This window comes from Dromiciops gliroides, chromosome 1, assembly GCF_019393635.1.
Source record: "Dromiciops gliroides isolate mDroGli1 chromosome 1, mDroGli1.pri, whole genome shotgun sequence".
Classification (NCBI taxonomy): domain Eukaryota; kingdom Metazoa; phylum Chordata; class Mammalia; order Microbiotheria; family Microbiotheriidae; genus Dromiciops; species Dromiciops gliroides.
Window position 1 is genome coordinate 185,339,327 of NC_057861.1, and position 15,586 is coordinate 185,354,912.

The 15,586-nt window shown below is 40.9% G+C and overlaps 1 long non-coding RNA gene across 1 annotated transcript in view; it reads left to right on the forward strand.

Moving 5' to 3' along the window:
* Positions 1 to 15,586, forward strand: part of LOC122743767 — a 126,213-nt gene that overhangs the window by 50,474 nt on the left and 60,153 nt on the right. The gene's annotated exons all lie outside the window — the stretch shown is intronic.

The window sequence follows — 15,586 nt, forward strand, 5'->3', positions numbered from 1 at the left end:
TTGTTGGTTAGGGATTTTCCTGCTCACTCCAGTTTGAGGAAAAGGGGAATCACTAATAACAGCCTTTCTGGCAAGATGGTGGACCATAAACCTTACCATGTGCTGTGCTATTGTTCCCTAAGTCTTCATGGCTTAACCATCTACTCTTCCCCTAAGCCTTCTAGACTCCAGGGTCATTATCATGCGACCTGCTCTTGTACCCTAGGCACTTCTGGGCTTTTTCATCTACTTTCCTGCTGTATTCTAAGGACCATTGGGTCTTTCCAACTGTCCTGTTGCTAACCCTCTTATAAATATTATCTTCCCTTGAGAAGAAAAGTTCCTTAAGAACAAGAATGATCTTGGTTTTCTGTGTGTATTCCCTATGCTTAGCACAGTGCTTGACACGTAGTACGTGCTTAATAAATCATTTTCCTTTCCATTCCAGTGTGTTGAGAACCATGAGAGAAGGTATATTGAGATGATGACCAAGGACACATTGTCTTCTGGACAGTATTAGAGCTCTGTAAGTGCCAGAAGAAGGAAGAAGCAGTAGAGGAAAAGGTATAAGAAAAAGGAAAGTTTTTAAAAATAATCCAATGGGGTTTCCCATTAATTTCCCATCCACTGTATTCTTTGTATTTCACTCCATTATCATCATACTCTCCGAACCAGTCCCTTACCCGCCAAAAGTTCATCATCTGAAAAGTCATCATCAAGGAGACTGCTTCATCTTTGGTACTTATACTTCATCAAAACCCTTAGTAGTCTCTACCCTTCTGATCAGAGGGCTTCAGGGCAAAGCAAAAAAACCCAAACAAACAAACAAAAAACCCAAACCTTGATATATTACTGGGTCTGGAGTCAGGAAGATTTCTCTTCCTAAGTTCAAATCTGGCTTCAGACACTTACTAGCTGTGTGATCCTGAGTAAGTTACATAACCCAATTAGCCTCAGTCTCCTCATCTGTCAAATGAGCTCCAGAAAGTAATGACAAATAACTCCAGTATCTCGTATAAGAAAATCCCAAATGGGGTCATGAATAGTTGGACATGAGTGAAAGCAACTGAACAACAAATGTTGTTCAACAAAAGAAGAGGAACATAACACAATTCTGTTATTTTGCTGACTGCTACTTGGTGTTAGCAAGATATGAACTTTTTTTATGATATCATCATAAAAATGGGTGAAAACCTTTATCCTTAGATAAAGATTCAACACTGCTGACCTTACCTTTAAGTTTTCTTAACTCTTCCCATTCAAAGATTTTTTAAAAAATAAATTGTACCGGGGCAGCTAGGTGGCGCAGTGGATAGAGCACCGGCCCTGGATTCAGGAGTACCTGAGTTCAAATCCGGCCTCAGACACTTAACACTTACTAGCTGTGTGACCCTGGGCAAGTCACTTAACCCCAATTGCCTCACTAAAAAAAAAAAAAAAAAAAATTGTACCAATATGATGATTCAAAGAATCTGTAAAGGGGCCAGTAGGTTCAGGTGATGAGAAAAGTGCAAATAACACCAACTACAACAACAATACGTCCTCTAGCTCTCTTCAGGGGGTAAAATTGCAAATATATGATGTTGAGTAAGAAAAAAGAAAAAGAGGAAGCTGAATACAAGAGTAGATAAGGAGAGGTAGCTAGGTGGTGCGGTGGATAAAGCACCAGCCCTGGATTCAGGAGAACCAGAGTTCAATTCCAGACTCAGACACTTACTAGTTGTGTGACCCTGAGCAAGTCACCTAACCCTCCTTGCTCCACAAAAAAAAAAAAAGGAGTAGATAGAGAGCTAGCCTTAGAGAAGGACCTTGTTTCTAGTCCTAACTCTAACACCTAATAATAATGAGACTCTTGACAAGTCATTTAACTTATCCATGACTCCTTTAACTTGACAAGTTGCAGAAAAGTTCCCAGGCAGTTCCCATCACCAAAGAAATCATAGGTCCATGCCAAGGAAAATAACTGACATTTATATACACTTTAATATTTTCAAATATGTTTGTTTTTGTTTTTGTTTTTTTTAGTGAGGCAATTGGGGTTAAGTGACTTGCCCAGGGTCACACAGCTAGTAAGTGTTAAGTGTCTGAGGCCAGACTTGAACTCAGGTACTCCTGAATCCAGGGCCGGTGCTCTATCCACTGCGCCACCTAGCTGCCCCCTCAAATATGTTATTATGTTTTCTCATTTAATCTTGTTGCCAACCTAAAGGAGGTACTACAAACATTCCTATCTCCATTTTATAATAATGAAACTATGGCTCAGAGAGGGTAGATTAGTGACTTGCCTACATAGTTATTAAGTGCCAGAGATGGGATTTGAACTCAGGTCTTCCTGACTTCAAACAATTATATCAATTATAACACCTTATCTCTCTCTCTAAGAGACAAGAACCCCTAACACGCATTACTATTTTTCTCTCAGGCCCATTGGTTATCATCATAGTTTTTACTCCTAAAATAAATTCTAAATGTTTAAAAAAAATTTTTTTAAATTGACAGAGGGGCAGCTAGGTGGCACAGTGGATAGAGTACCAGCCCTGGAGTCAGGAGGATCTGAGTTCAAATCCAGCCTCAGAGACTTAACACTTACTAGCTGTGTGACTCTGGGCAAGTCACTTAACCCCAATTGCCTCACACACACACAAAAAATGGACAGAAAGAACTTAGGACTGGAAGTCCAAAGGCTAGATTTGAGGTTCTAGTTGTAACTCTTGTCTGATGTGCATAACCTCATACAAGTTATTTAATTTCTTTTTATGGGCTTCAGTTTCTTCATCTTTAAGTGAAATGGTTAGACTAGATAACTTCTAAGGTACTTTCTGGTTTTTAAAACCAGATTCTAAGAAAATCCTTCATTTCAGTGATATGGAATGTTCTTATATGTTTAATTATCTTTTTTTCTTTGAGGCTTTCCCAAGAATGTATGAAAAAGTAAGCTGAGTCCACAGTATGCTAACTCAAAGGCATTTTAATATGTGCTATTATCTTCATATTAACAGAAGGGATTTTCCAGTCCCAGGATCTTAATGCTGTGTCTCAAAAAAGGAAGAAGAAAAAAACCCTTTTTTTAAAGCTCTATATTCCTCCTTGTGTTACTATCTTAGAGGAAATCAGATGACAGAACACCATACTGGTAGAATACAAAGAGGAGAAAACCACTGAATTTAGAAGGTGTGGGTTTAAATTTTGATACTCCCCATTTGCTGTGTGTGACCTTGGTACCAATAATTTAATCTCTCTGGACCTCAGTCTCCCCATATATAAAAGAAAGAGGTTGAGCTAGGTAGCTTCCAAGGTACCATCAGGCTCTAAAGTTCTATGGGGAACCATAGTTCCACAGGCAAATACAGTTTTCAGAAATTGCTGCCTTATTCAGCTATTTTGAAACAGCTGTAGTTCTGATTTCATGCCAAAGCTGTATAAAAAGTAATGCAAGATTACATGTTAATCTACTTCTAGAACTAAGAAAAACATTGTGGGGTAGGGTGTTTGTCCTCTTTTTAAATGCTTTATTCTGCCATTTCAGTAGTTGGATTCTTTCTAGACCTCCCAAACTACTCATGCTGCCCTCTGGTGGAACAGGATCCTAAACCGAACTTTCCTAGGATGCTATGAACTGTGTTCTCCAACCTTTCTTAATCAAATACTATTTTCAAATTACAACCCGAGAAGATAATTAGTTAGCTGCACTGTGGGTCTCAGTTCAGCAAAGTGACTAGGAGTTATGAAGTACCCCCATCACTCAGTAACCTCTCCATCTTTGAGGTTCATTCAATCCATATTTATTACTAAATCAGAATTCTTGTAGCTGTTATCTAGCCATCTCTTATCTTCCTTCTCCTCCTTTTCTTTTTTCTTGGGGGGGGGAGTGGGGCAATGAGGGTTAAATGACTTGTTCAGGGTCACAGAGCTAGTAAGTGTCAAGTGTCTGAGGCTGGCTTTGAACTTGGGTCCTCCTAAATCCAGGGCCAGGGCTGGTGCTTTATCCACTGCACCACCTAGCTGCCCCCCTTCTCCTTTTCTAAAGGAAACTAGTACTTGGCTCAGATTCTTTCTTTCTTTCTCTTCTCCCCATCTCCTGTCCCCATAGCATTGTTGTCTTTTGCTGTTGCTCAGTCATTTCAATTGTGTCTGATTCATGATCTTATTTGGGATTTTCTCGACAAAGATAATGGAGTGGTTGGTCATTTACAGATGAGGCAAACAGGGTTAAGTAACTTGCACAGGTCACACAGTTAGTAAGAGTCTGAGGCCAAATTTGAATCCCGGAACTTGAGCCTTCCTGACTTCTGGCTTAGTACTGCCGGGCTCTCATGCTAGGGAACTTCAGTATACATATGAATACTCCCTCAAACACTTTCACTTCCCAGTTGTTTGACCTACTCATTTTCCAAAAACCTACTACTTCAATCTACCTCAGCTACACACAAAGATGGACATAACCTTGACCTTGCCATCACTCATAAATGTTGCATTTCCAGGTTCATGAATTCTGAAATTTCCTTTATCTGATTACAGTCTTTTGTCTTTACACTTTTCCCCTGGCCTTCTTTTCTTGTGACCTTCAAGATTTCCACTCCTCAGTTCTTTCTTATTACATTGTCCCATTACTGGCTACACTTTCCTTCCTTCCCCATCGTGACCCCATGGTGAACCAGTTCAATTCTATACTATCATCTTCTTTGAAGTCTTTTGCTCCTTATCCTATTGCCAATTTGCCTTACCAAGCCCTAGTGTTGGCATACTCCAACCATCCACTGACTTTTGCTCCAATTCATGTGCTGCTGAATGAAGCTGGAAAAAATTCTGAAACCATGTTATCGAGTATCCCTGCTAGCTGTCCTCCTATATTTTGCCTCCCTTTTATGGCTAATCTACTGGAGAAGGCTATCTACAATTGGTACCTAGATTTCCTTTTCTCTTACTCTTTTTAACTCTCTACAGTCTGGATTTTAACCTCTTAATTCAAGTGAAAATTATTTCTCCAAAGTTACCAATGATTTCTTAATTGCAAAATCTAATAGTCTTTTAAACCTCAACTTTATTTTGTTTTGGTTTTGGTTTTTTTTTTTTTTGGCGGGGCAATGGGGGTTAAGTGACTTGCCCAGGGTCACAGTAAGTGTGAAGTGTTTGAGGTCAGATTTGAACTCAGGTCCTCCTGAATCCAGGGCCGGTGTTTTATCCACTGCGCCACCTAGCTGACCCCTAAACCTCAGCTTTATTGACCTCTCTGCAGCCTTTGGCATGATCCATTGCCTTCTTCTCCTTGATACTCTCTTCTCCCTAGGTTTCTGCAACTGTGCTCTCTGATTCTCATTTTACCTGACAACAACTTCTTAGCCTCTGTTGGTGGATCTTCATTCAGGCTGTACCCACTAACTATATGTGTCCCCCAAAGATCTGCCTGGGCCCTCTTCTCTTTTCATGCTATAGTATTTTGCTTGGTAAGCTCATCAGTTCACAAAGACTAAAATATCTATCTGCTGATAGTTTTCAGATCTATTTAATCAGCCTTAATCTCTCTCTTGTCTTCTAGACTTGTATCTTCAACTGTCTATTGGATATTTTGAACTGGATATTTCAAAGACATTTTTAATTCAACATGTCCAAAACTGAGCTCATAATCTTTTCTGAAAACTCTCACCTCTTTCTAATTTCCCTATTGCTGTGAAGGTTACCACCATCTTCCCAGTCACCAAGACTCTCAGCCTAGGTGTCATTCTTGACCCTTTACTCTCACTCACTCCCTATATCCAGTAGGTTGCCAAGTCCTGGCATAATCTCTCATATACAGCAACTTTGAAACTACCTGACTTACTTCCAACCCAGTCTTCACAGACATCCTTGAAGGAAGGAATCACTATGGAGAAGAGGGCTACTTTCTTCATCACCACAAGTAACAACTATTGACCAGAAATGCCTCCAACAGACAAATGGGCAGAAGAGCTCTGGGAGTGGCAGCAATGCTGGTACCACCAGTCTTGCTACCAACCAGTCCTCACAACCATCATCCAGAAAAGCAACTCCCGTGGAGAAGGGGTCAGCTATCTCCACCAACTTCCAACCCACCTGAAATTCAAAGGGCAGACAAGTCAGCCTAGCTGAAGTAACAAGGCATGCTGAGGGAGAGACAGGAAACAGTTGTGTGATGGAGTCAAACCACCACTCCTCAGACCCTGATGGGGACAGTCTTAGACCTTGAAGCCAAGGTCCTGGACAATAGCTACACGTCTAGCCCAGGACATATAACCACCATCTTGGGGAGCAAATTCTGTGGAGATGTAGCCTGGTAACTGATCCTGTGGGTGCTACAACCACAGTTTTTGAAGACCCAGAAAAAAAATGTTCTTGCATCAGTCCTCAGCACTGTCAAATAGTTGAACATCAGAAAGTGATTTGATTTTATCAGTGGAAATGGTGTTCAATAAGAGGTATTACCATTTGCCTTGCCCCTAAGGACTTTGGACATTTCTATCTGACTTGAAGCTTGAAACCTTCCATATGTGGTCTCCTCCATTAGAATTTAAATTTCTTGAGAGCAGGTACTTTTAATTTGTATCCATAGGACTTGAAGAAATTCTTTACACACAGTAAGCATCCCAATGCTTTTTTATTCATTCCTTTTCGCTTCTCATATCCAATCAGTTGCCAAGTTGCACTGATTATACCTTTCCGATATCTCTCATGTCCCCCCCTTTTTTTTTCCTCTGACACTTTTACACCTTGGTTTGGGCTCTCAATTTATGCCTGGACGATTGCAGTAGATTACTCCAAGTCTCTCCCAGTTCCAGTTCATCCTCCACTCAGCTATCAAAGTGATCTTCCAAAGCACAAGTCTAATCATATCACCATCTTCCTCATTTAATAAACTTCCCTGCCTCTCTGTCACCTTAAGGATCAAATATAAAATCCTCTGCCTAGCATTCAAGTTATTCATGAGCTTTCCCCTTACCATTCCAGTCTTCTTACCCATTGATCTTCAAACTAGTGACACTGGAAAATACAAAAGTACAGTGAGTAGAAATGAGGCATTATACGTGAGGAACAAAAAGTATGCCTGGTCTGTTAAAAAAAAAAAAAAGTAAGACTGTAAAGAGAGGGAGGGTCCAGGTTTAGAAGAGCTTTAAAGTCCAAACAAGGGAGATTATATTTCATTCTAGAGATAATGGGTAGTCACTATAGTTTTTGAGCATGAGTGAGTGTGTTTGTGTCTGTCTGTGTCTGTGAGAGTGAGACATGGTCAGACATGTACTTTAGGAAAATCACTTTGGTAGTTGGTTGGCTTGGGACAGGAAGTCTTGAAGTAAGGAAACAATTAAGATGTTTTCTACAATAATCTAGGTGAGAGGTAATAATGAGTGGAGAGATAAGGATATAAATGAAAAATGTTGTAGTTTGAAGCAAGAAAATTTATGTGAGGTTAACACCAAAGATTCAAAGAAGGATAGCAAGAAGCACAGTAGTGACCTTTCCAAAAACAGGTGAAGCTCAGAAAAGGAGTAGCTTTGGGGGAAAATATAATGAATTCTATTTTAGACATGGTAAGTTTGAGATGTGTAAGGGATATCCATTTGGAAATGTCTAGTGAGGGGTTTGTGGTGCTGGATTGGAGCTCATGAGAGAGATTAGGGATGGATAAATATAGATCTGAAAGTCATCTGCACAGAAATGATAGCTGAACCTATAGCAGCTGAGGAGATCATCAAGTGAGAGAAGAGAGAAAAGAAAAGAGTGGCCCAGGGAAAGTACTCACACTTTTTTATTAATAATAAATTTTAATTCTCAAAGACTCAATCTTCAACTGTGTGGAATCTCCCTTTGTCAGATATTCAGTAAGCATTAATTAAGTATTCACTATGTGCCAAGCATTGTGCTAATCGCTGGGAACATAGAACCATGCATTCCCCCTGATGGGCAGTTGTGCTTTCACGGTATTTTCTTATATTCTCAGTCTATTTTCTTATTATACTCTCAAACTTAAGGCAGCTTGGCTTGGTGGATGGAGAATGGGCCAGTCTTGAAATCATGGATAAAAACGCAGATCCAGTCTCTATCCTTATTTCTAAATTTAACTTACATTTTTAGCTATGTTCTGGGTAGGCAGGTGTCCATCTGGATCCGGCAAGGAACAAGGAAATGAACAAGCATTTATTAAGTACCCCCTATGTGTCAGGGACATTGTGCTAAGCACTTTACAAATATAATTTCATTTGGTTAAATATCATTTGATATTTAAAATAAAGAGAACTGTCTTTGTAGCAAGACTATTGCCAGTTTGCTACATAATTGTCCATCCCTTTGTTGTTCACTTTCTCCAAGGGAAATGGGTTAGGCATTCTTTACAGAATGAACAGGAAGCAAAGCTGAACTTCTTGTGGGCATGGACTTATCCCATTTTCTTTTTTATACTCACAAGGGTCTTGAACCTAGGTGATTAATAAATGTTTGTTAAATGGGATTGTTGTTGATTTCATAATTTACAAAGAAGAGATTAATTGTTGATTCAAGCGGAATGGTCGAAAATACCCCCTTCAAGAATTCAACAAACATTCAAGTACCTTCTGTGTACAAAGCACCATGCTGGATATTGGGAGAGATGAGCTTTGAGAAAACCCATTAACTGCCCTCATTAAGCTTACCTCTCTCTCTCTCTCTCTCTCTCTCTCTGTGTTTGTGTATGTGTGTGAGATCACTCACAAGGCTATAATACACGATGATAGTGTCCTATCCCTTCCCCCACTTTTTATGCTTTTACGTTCAGGCCAAAATAAAAATTACAAAGTTCCAATTAACAAAACAATATCAAAAACCTTTCACCAACCTAGTGGTGGTTCCACCCCCATCAACGTTCCAAATTTATTGCTTAACCTGGAAGATTTTTTTTCCCCTTCTCTAGTGGGATCACGACAAACCTTAATCTTTGTTTCGGGGATGAAGGGAGAAGGTACCTCGAAACAAAGCAGGCGCCCCATAAACATTTCACTGCCTGAGCTCAGGGCTCTCGGCACTCCCAGTAGGTAGGTCACAGGGTCTCTGCATCCTCCGGCACCGCCCAGACCCGCCAGCTGCCAGCCCTCTCCAACACACCCCTAGCCCCAGAGACAGCAAGAGAGAGAAGCAGATGGGAGGGTCCCTGCCGGGCCAGGTGCGCAGCACGCCAGGCGCACGCTCCCAGGGCACAGAGTTCTTTCTTTTCTCCGCCAAGTCCCCGCCTTCCTACTCTCTGGCGGGAGGTGCTCGTCCAACAGGGAAGGCGAGAGCTCCGCGTCCCCCCTATCTTTCGCTGCGGTCTCTGACCCTAGGCGTCAGCTAGGCTGGGGGGGGGGGAGTGCGGGTGGGGGTGGGGAGGGAAGCTGGGTGGGTGCGGGGAGGGAAGCTGGGTGGGTGCTTTAGTCAAGCTACAGCGCGCCCCGCGCCAGCTGCCTGTCTCACGCCACCACGCGCCCGCCTTTCTTCCTTTTCTCTTCTAGACTAGCGTCGCGTGGCGGCTCCTGCAAAGCTCCGTGCTTCTCCTCCTCCTCTTCTTCCCTCTCCCCCCCCCCCACTTCTAGTTAGTCTCACACCCAACACCTCCCTCTTTTTCTGCCAGCTCTCCAACTCCCCTCCCCCACCCTCTAGACCCTACCCTTTCCTTCCTTCCCAGATGCCCACACACGTCCCCTGTGAAAGTGAAATTGGGGGGGGGCATATTGAATCAGGATCTTGTTGAATCACTTATTGTGACTTTATTTGGGAGCATTTTTATCATTGACAAAACCTGCTGTATTGGTAGATTGGTAGGAACTGCTTATGTGTTGAGAAACGGATAACTTTTTAGGGGCGGCGGGAAGAGGGTGTGTGTGCAGGGTTCCAGCCCATAAGACAGAAATCGATCAAGCAAACCCTTTCGCCTGCCTGGATGGAGGTCATCGGGTTTATTTCACCATGAAGCATTGGCGTTAGGAGGCGCACGCTGGGGGCGCGATGCCGCCTTGGTTGGGCAGAGGCTGCTGGGAGGGAGGGCTCTGGCAGCTGTGCCAGCGTCTGCTCTCCCTTGTGCTGAGACACGTGAATCCAAGCCCGACAATACGAGACAAGCCCTTTGGAAAGCTTTGCTTCCAGGGAAACAGGACTAGAGGCGGCAACCCTCTTTACCTGTTACCTACCTGCCATATGCTCCCTACTCTTCTCCCTCCTGTTACTGCCCAAACCTGAAACCTCCTCCTACAGGTGCCTGGAATCCTGGCAGAAAGCAAACGGCGGGTTTATCCAATAGGAAGGGCGCTTCGCAATCTTGAACAGCCCGGGTTTCTACTTTTCTCATTGGTTCAGTGACCCCTGCTGCGGTTCTCTCGGGAGTGGGCGTGAGGGTGGGGGCGGGGCGGTGACAGCTGGGGAAAAGGGAAGCTTGGACGACTTAGAGCTTGGGCTCGGAGGCAGAGGTGGCAGCTGCAGCAGGGCTACTTTTGACTTGGGAAAGCAAACTCCCCCTTTTCCACACCACTTCCCGCCTCTCCATTCCTCAACCGCTAGAAAGACTTAAAACTCAAAGAATTTGTGTCACCTGACCTGCGTGGGTGGTTGCCTAGACCGTGTACGAATGTTATTATCCTAATTGGAGACTCTATTCTAAATACACACCTCGGTGTTTGCCATGCAAACAAGGCTTATAAGTATGTAGGCATAAACAGGGAAGGGGTTGGGCACTAAATAAATATGAGAAGACAAGTCCGCGTTAGTTCCGGTCATTTACCGAACAAGGGAGGTCTTTGCACGAATCACTTTTAAAAAAACCCCTCTGCTGAGAGAAACTGGCACCTCTAGGGACTCAATTGAACTCTGCCTGGCAGCTGGGTCACGACTGGCAGACTCGCCAAAATCAGCAAAAGCTTTCAAAGGAGCTCGAAAGAGCTAGCATTTGCGCCCACACCAAGTGAGTGTATATTCCTTTAGCCAGTTTGCCCATCGTAAAAAAAAAAAGAAAGAAAAAGAAAAAAAGCTAAAAGAGAGACGGGTGTTAAAACGCTGCTGACAGAATCGCCTAAAACATGTTTACAGTAGGAAAGACTTTCCTCCAGAAGGCACAGCCTGAGTCGATTCCAATTTATTTCTCCTCCATAACTGTAATCGAAAAGCAAGAGATCAGTGCAGCCACGGTAGCGGCAGCTAACCAAGACAGAGTGCCTTTAATCCTCAGTTTAAGGGAAGGAAGAAGTCTGCTCCATTTCCAAACCTCTGGGCTCGTAAAGTCACACTGGCCGAAGGAAACATTTTTAGGAGGCTGGGGGAGGGGTTGCCTTTCCTAACTCTTAAGGAACTCACTACGTTTCCTCTATCCTCTGAATGGCCGGAGGGGAAACCAGATTTCTAAGCCCTTCCTTGTACAGTTGGATGGTACCCTAAAATCATTTGCAATCTCCATAATTCAGCTAAATGTGGAAGAGAGACCGTGATTTTACCAGCCAATGAGATCTTACAATTGAAAGGTGTTCGATTGCTTGTTCTCCCCCCACCCCCCACCCCCCACCACACCCCGCACTCCTCCTCCCCTTCTTTATATGAATATATCAGACAAACTTTCGGTTATTCAAGCCTCCCTTAAAATGCCATTATAAGTGGAGGTTGGAAGTATCGGGAGAAGGTTGGGGGAGGAGGCGGGTGGAAAGAGGAGCAAGGGAAAAGAATGCTCCTTTGATTAGATCCACGTTTTCCCAGGTCCATTATGTTGTGCTCTGCTCTCCTCTGCCACCTAGCGTCATCTTTCCCCTCAGCCTAAGCAATTTTGACAGAAGACCAAAAATCAGGGCTGCTCAAACCGTTCTCTCACAAACGTTCTCTACAACTGCTTTTACTAGCCCTGCCTCCCTACCTCCCTTCTTTTTAAAAACAGGGTAAATTTTGTGCTTAAAATAAACTTAGCCCCTCCAAATACACATTTCCTATCTATTTTTTTTAGTGAAGCTAACGATGGAACTAGTTGACAAATATTTAAGAGAATACTGGGTGCCAGATGGTGACGATGGGGGGAGGGGAGAGTACAAAAGGTGGCTTAGAGTAAAATAACTGAAAATTATATGTCATTTATAACTTCATTTATTGTAAGGTTTCTTTTTCAGTCATCCATGTGTATAAGTATTATGCACCTACATCGCTTTTTTCCAGAAATTATTGCTTTGATGCTATGAAAAAAGTGGTTTTTACTCTCATTTTGGAAATATCACTTCTTTCCAGATGTATCAGGGTTTTAACCAAGCCAAGAGGGAGAAATATAAACGAGGACTGGCAATGCTTAATTGCTTTAGAGACACAGAATAATGGAACTGGAATTCATATTGGTTGATTTCACTCAACTCAAAATTTCCAAATACTTCTTCCTAAAGCAAATATGGAAATTACATGAACTTTTGTGACCTTCGCCAAGCCTAACCTCTTAGGGTCTTAGTTTTCTCACCTATAAAATAAATTAAAATATAAAATGAGGGTTGGATGAAAAGATCCTATCCAGTGCTAAGATTCTAGGTTTCTATTGACTTATAGGCAAAAAGCATTCATTAAGTTAATATGCATAAGATCGTGTGCTAGGGACTGAGAATATAAATACTAACAAAACAAAACTATTCTCAAGGAGCTCATATTTTACTCAATATGTAAGGGTCTCTATCCTGTATATTATTGTTTGGGTTTTAAATAGGATACCAGTCAGAGTGTCTATTGCAGAGAAGGAGCAGTTTTGTGGGAATAGTGCTGGACTAGGAAGATGTTGATGGGGTTTAAATAGGGCAAGGAATAAGCCCCCTGAGCCTTTGTGTTGTCGTCTACAAAATGAATATAATGCTTGTATTAGTGACGTGGTTGGGTTGTTGTAAAGAAAGTGTTTTACATTTTACAAGGCATTGAGATACTAAATGAAAGAGGAACAAAAATCTGGAAATCAGAGCAAATGTGAGCAAGTAATATAAAGTTAGGCACTATAGCTAGGATTTCATTAGCATAATAAAGCTCCCCAGGAGGTAGGCATCTTCTCTGCCAGGTTACAGAACATTCTGGAAACAGAGAAGTTGAGTGACTTGACCAGGGCTACACAGCTTGTCTATTTCAGATGCAGCTTTTGATTGGAGATTGTATTGGCTCAGAGGCCAGATTTCTAGCCATCATGTTGCATTTTGAGTATTATATGTTAAGCCAATTTTCCTTTAGAATTACTTTTTTTTTCCTGCTATGGCTGCTATGTCATGTAAACTACCTTTGAAGTGGAGCCCTAGTCTTTATTTTCTTTTTTATTCCATATCCTTTTAGGAAGTCAGGCCTTTGTATTGCAAAGGTATAGATGAAAACAATAATAGAAGAAACATTTTTGGTTTCATTGATATTGTGCTTATGGCTCAACTGAAATCTCTGAAGCATTTGACTAAAGTACTAAGTAAAATAAAATGTTTTAATTAAAAATTGGAAAGGTTTTACATTACAATAATGGCATGGTGAATAAAGCCAATAGTTTATCATATACCAAAACCCAGAAGATTTACATATACTTTTATCTTTGCTTCCTGTCAATAGGGCTCTAAGAGTAATGTTAAGAAATACATCATGTGCTGCAGAGCCAGCAGAGGGAACACTGAGTATTGATTTAGTAAGGTCCACCAAAAACAAACAAACATAAAAATCTCTGATATTTGAAGCAAAAAAAAAAATCAGAAACAGGGAAGTAGCTATAAAGAAGAAGAATCTAGGTATTTGGAATACAGCTAGTTTTGCTATTCACTTTATATTCAGATATTTGTCATTATTAATTGTTAATAAAGTGTATTCTTACATTTAAAAACATTTAAACAGAAGATAACATTTAGAAGTGGCCTACTAAAAATAGTCAGTGTGTACATTAATTTGTTAGGATGCCTGGAGGCATAGTAGAAAATGATTATAATTGGGAAGACCTTAGGTTCACATCTTGCTTCTGGCGATTAAACAGCTTCTGTGACCCTTAGCTATTCTCTTACTTATACTCAGTGTAATTCAAACTACTTCTGGGACTTATCAACTATATCTGAGATGGTTGGAATTGACTTTGGTGGAAAGAATTTCCATACCTGGAGTTCCCCAAAGAGTCATGGTTCCTTCACTATTTTGCCTATATACAGCGTTCAAGAGGCAATATAGTATAATGGAGAAGACATTGGGTTTAAACTCAAGAAGAATCTCTGTTTGAATCCCCAAATCTGATATTTATAATATAGCTGTGTACCTGGGTCAACCATTTAACCTGAATCTAGGTTTCATTGTACATAGAACTGTTTTAAGGAAACAGTTTTATAAATCCTAAAGTGTTATACAGATTACTTCCCTTAAAATCAGTAGAAACTAATTACCACTAAGGATCTGAGGGCAGACTTAGGCCAGTAACTTTCTACTTGGTAAACATTTTCTGCTTTGTTTTGGAAAAAAAAAATAAAGAAATTGCTATAACTGTTTTGCTTAACTTTCCCCTTTTGTATATCAAATCATGGGAGGAAGAACAGTTTGGAAAATATTTATTATTTTGACACTGCTGCTGTATAATTATCATCAGGGAATGAGTACCACAAATCAGTCTGTGCAAGTTCCTAAAAAATATAGCTTCCTTTGCTTCTTTTTGAAGGAAGGAGTAATGCAGTAGCACTGGGGTGATTTTTTAAATATCTGAGAAAATATCCTATTTGTAATGTAATCACAGGAGAAACATCCTTAATGTTTATTTTTCTGACACCTCAAAACCCAACATGTTTATGATAATATCCACTCATTGTTTCTTATTGGAAATCAATACAATTATATGACAGTGCCATTTCCCTCCCCTGAGAACATTATATAATCATGACAACTGTAGGTCAGTAAAGTTCCCCCCCCACAATGCAAAATACAGGTTAGTCTTAATTTTGACATTACAATCTATTTTGCCATTTGACATATTTAACAAGTTTAACAGGAGGGCTAAAAATCCATTTTTCTAATGTGAGCTCAACCTTAATCAAGTGGCTGGCTCAAAGGTCTTTGGAATAGCTTGGCCTACAATTGCCATGTAGCAATGAGTTTACCTGTAGTAGTAATTGCTGTGGTACAATAGTTGTAATTAGAATTCTTACTTTCAAACACCGGACTAGTAATAATTTTTGTGACTGAAGTGCTACCTGTCCATTACTATGCAACGGTGGCCTAATAGACATCCCTGTCATATGATTTGTTGCATACAATATATTTTACTTCTTTCCCATTTTCTTTACAATTAGTGAAATGATAGAGTAGGGAGTAGTCTCTGGGTGGCTTCACATTTAGTCACTATAATCACTTTCTTCCTCTCGCTCATCTTTACTTTTGACCTGTTGAAAAATCTGCAAGTGTTCTTGGATGTCTATCTCTAACCTTAGCCTTAACAAGCAATTAATTGATAGGAAAACCTTGAGTCAGGAAGATGTGTGTGAGGCAGGAACATTTAGAATAAAAGGAAAGTGACCCATCTTTCTTACTCATTTCTATTCTATGTAAATCTCAATGGAATTTCTCCCATAGAGTTAATTACATAGGAACTCTATCTAATGTGTTCCAATTGAATGCGGCTGAAAGCTTCTCTGTTTTGGTTATCTGGGATTTATCG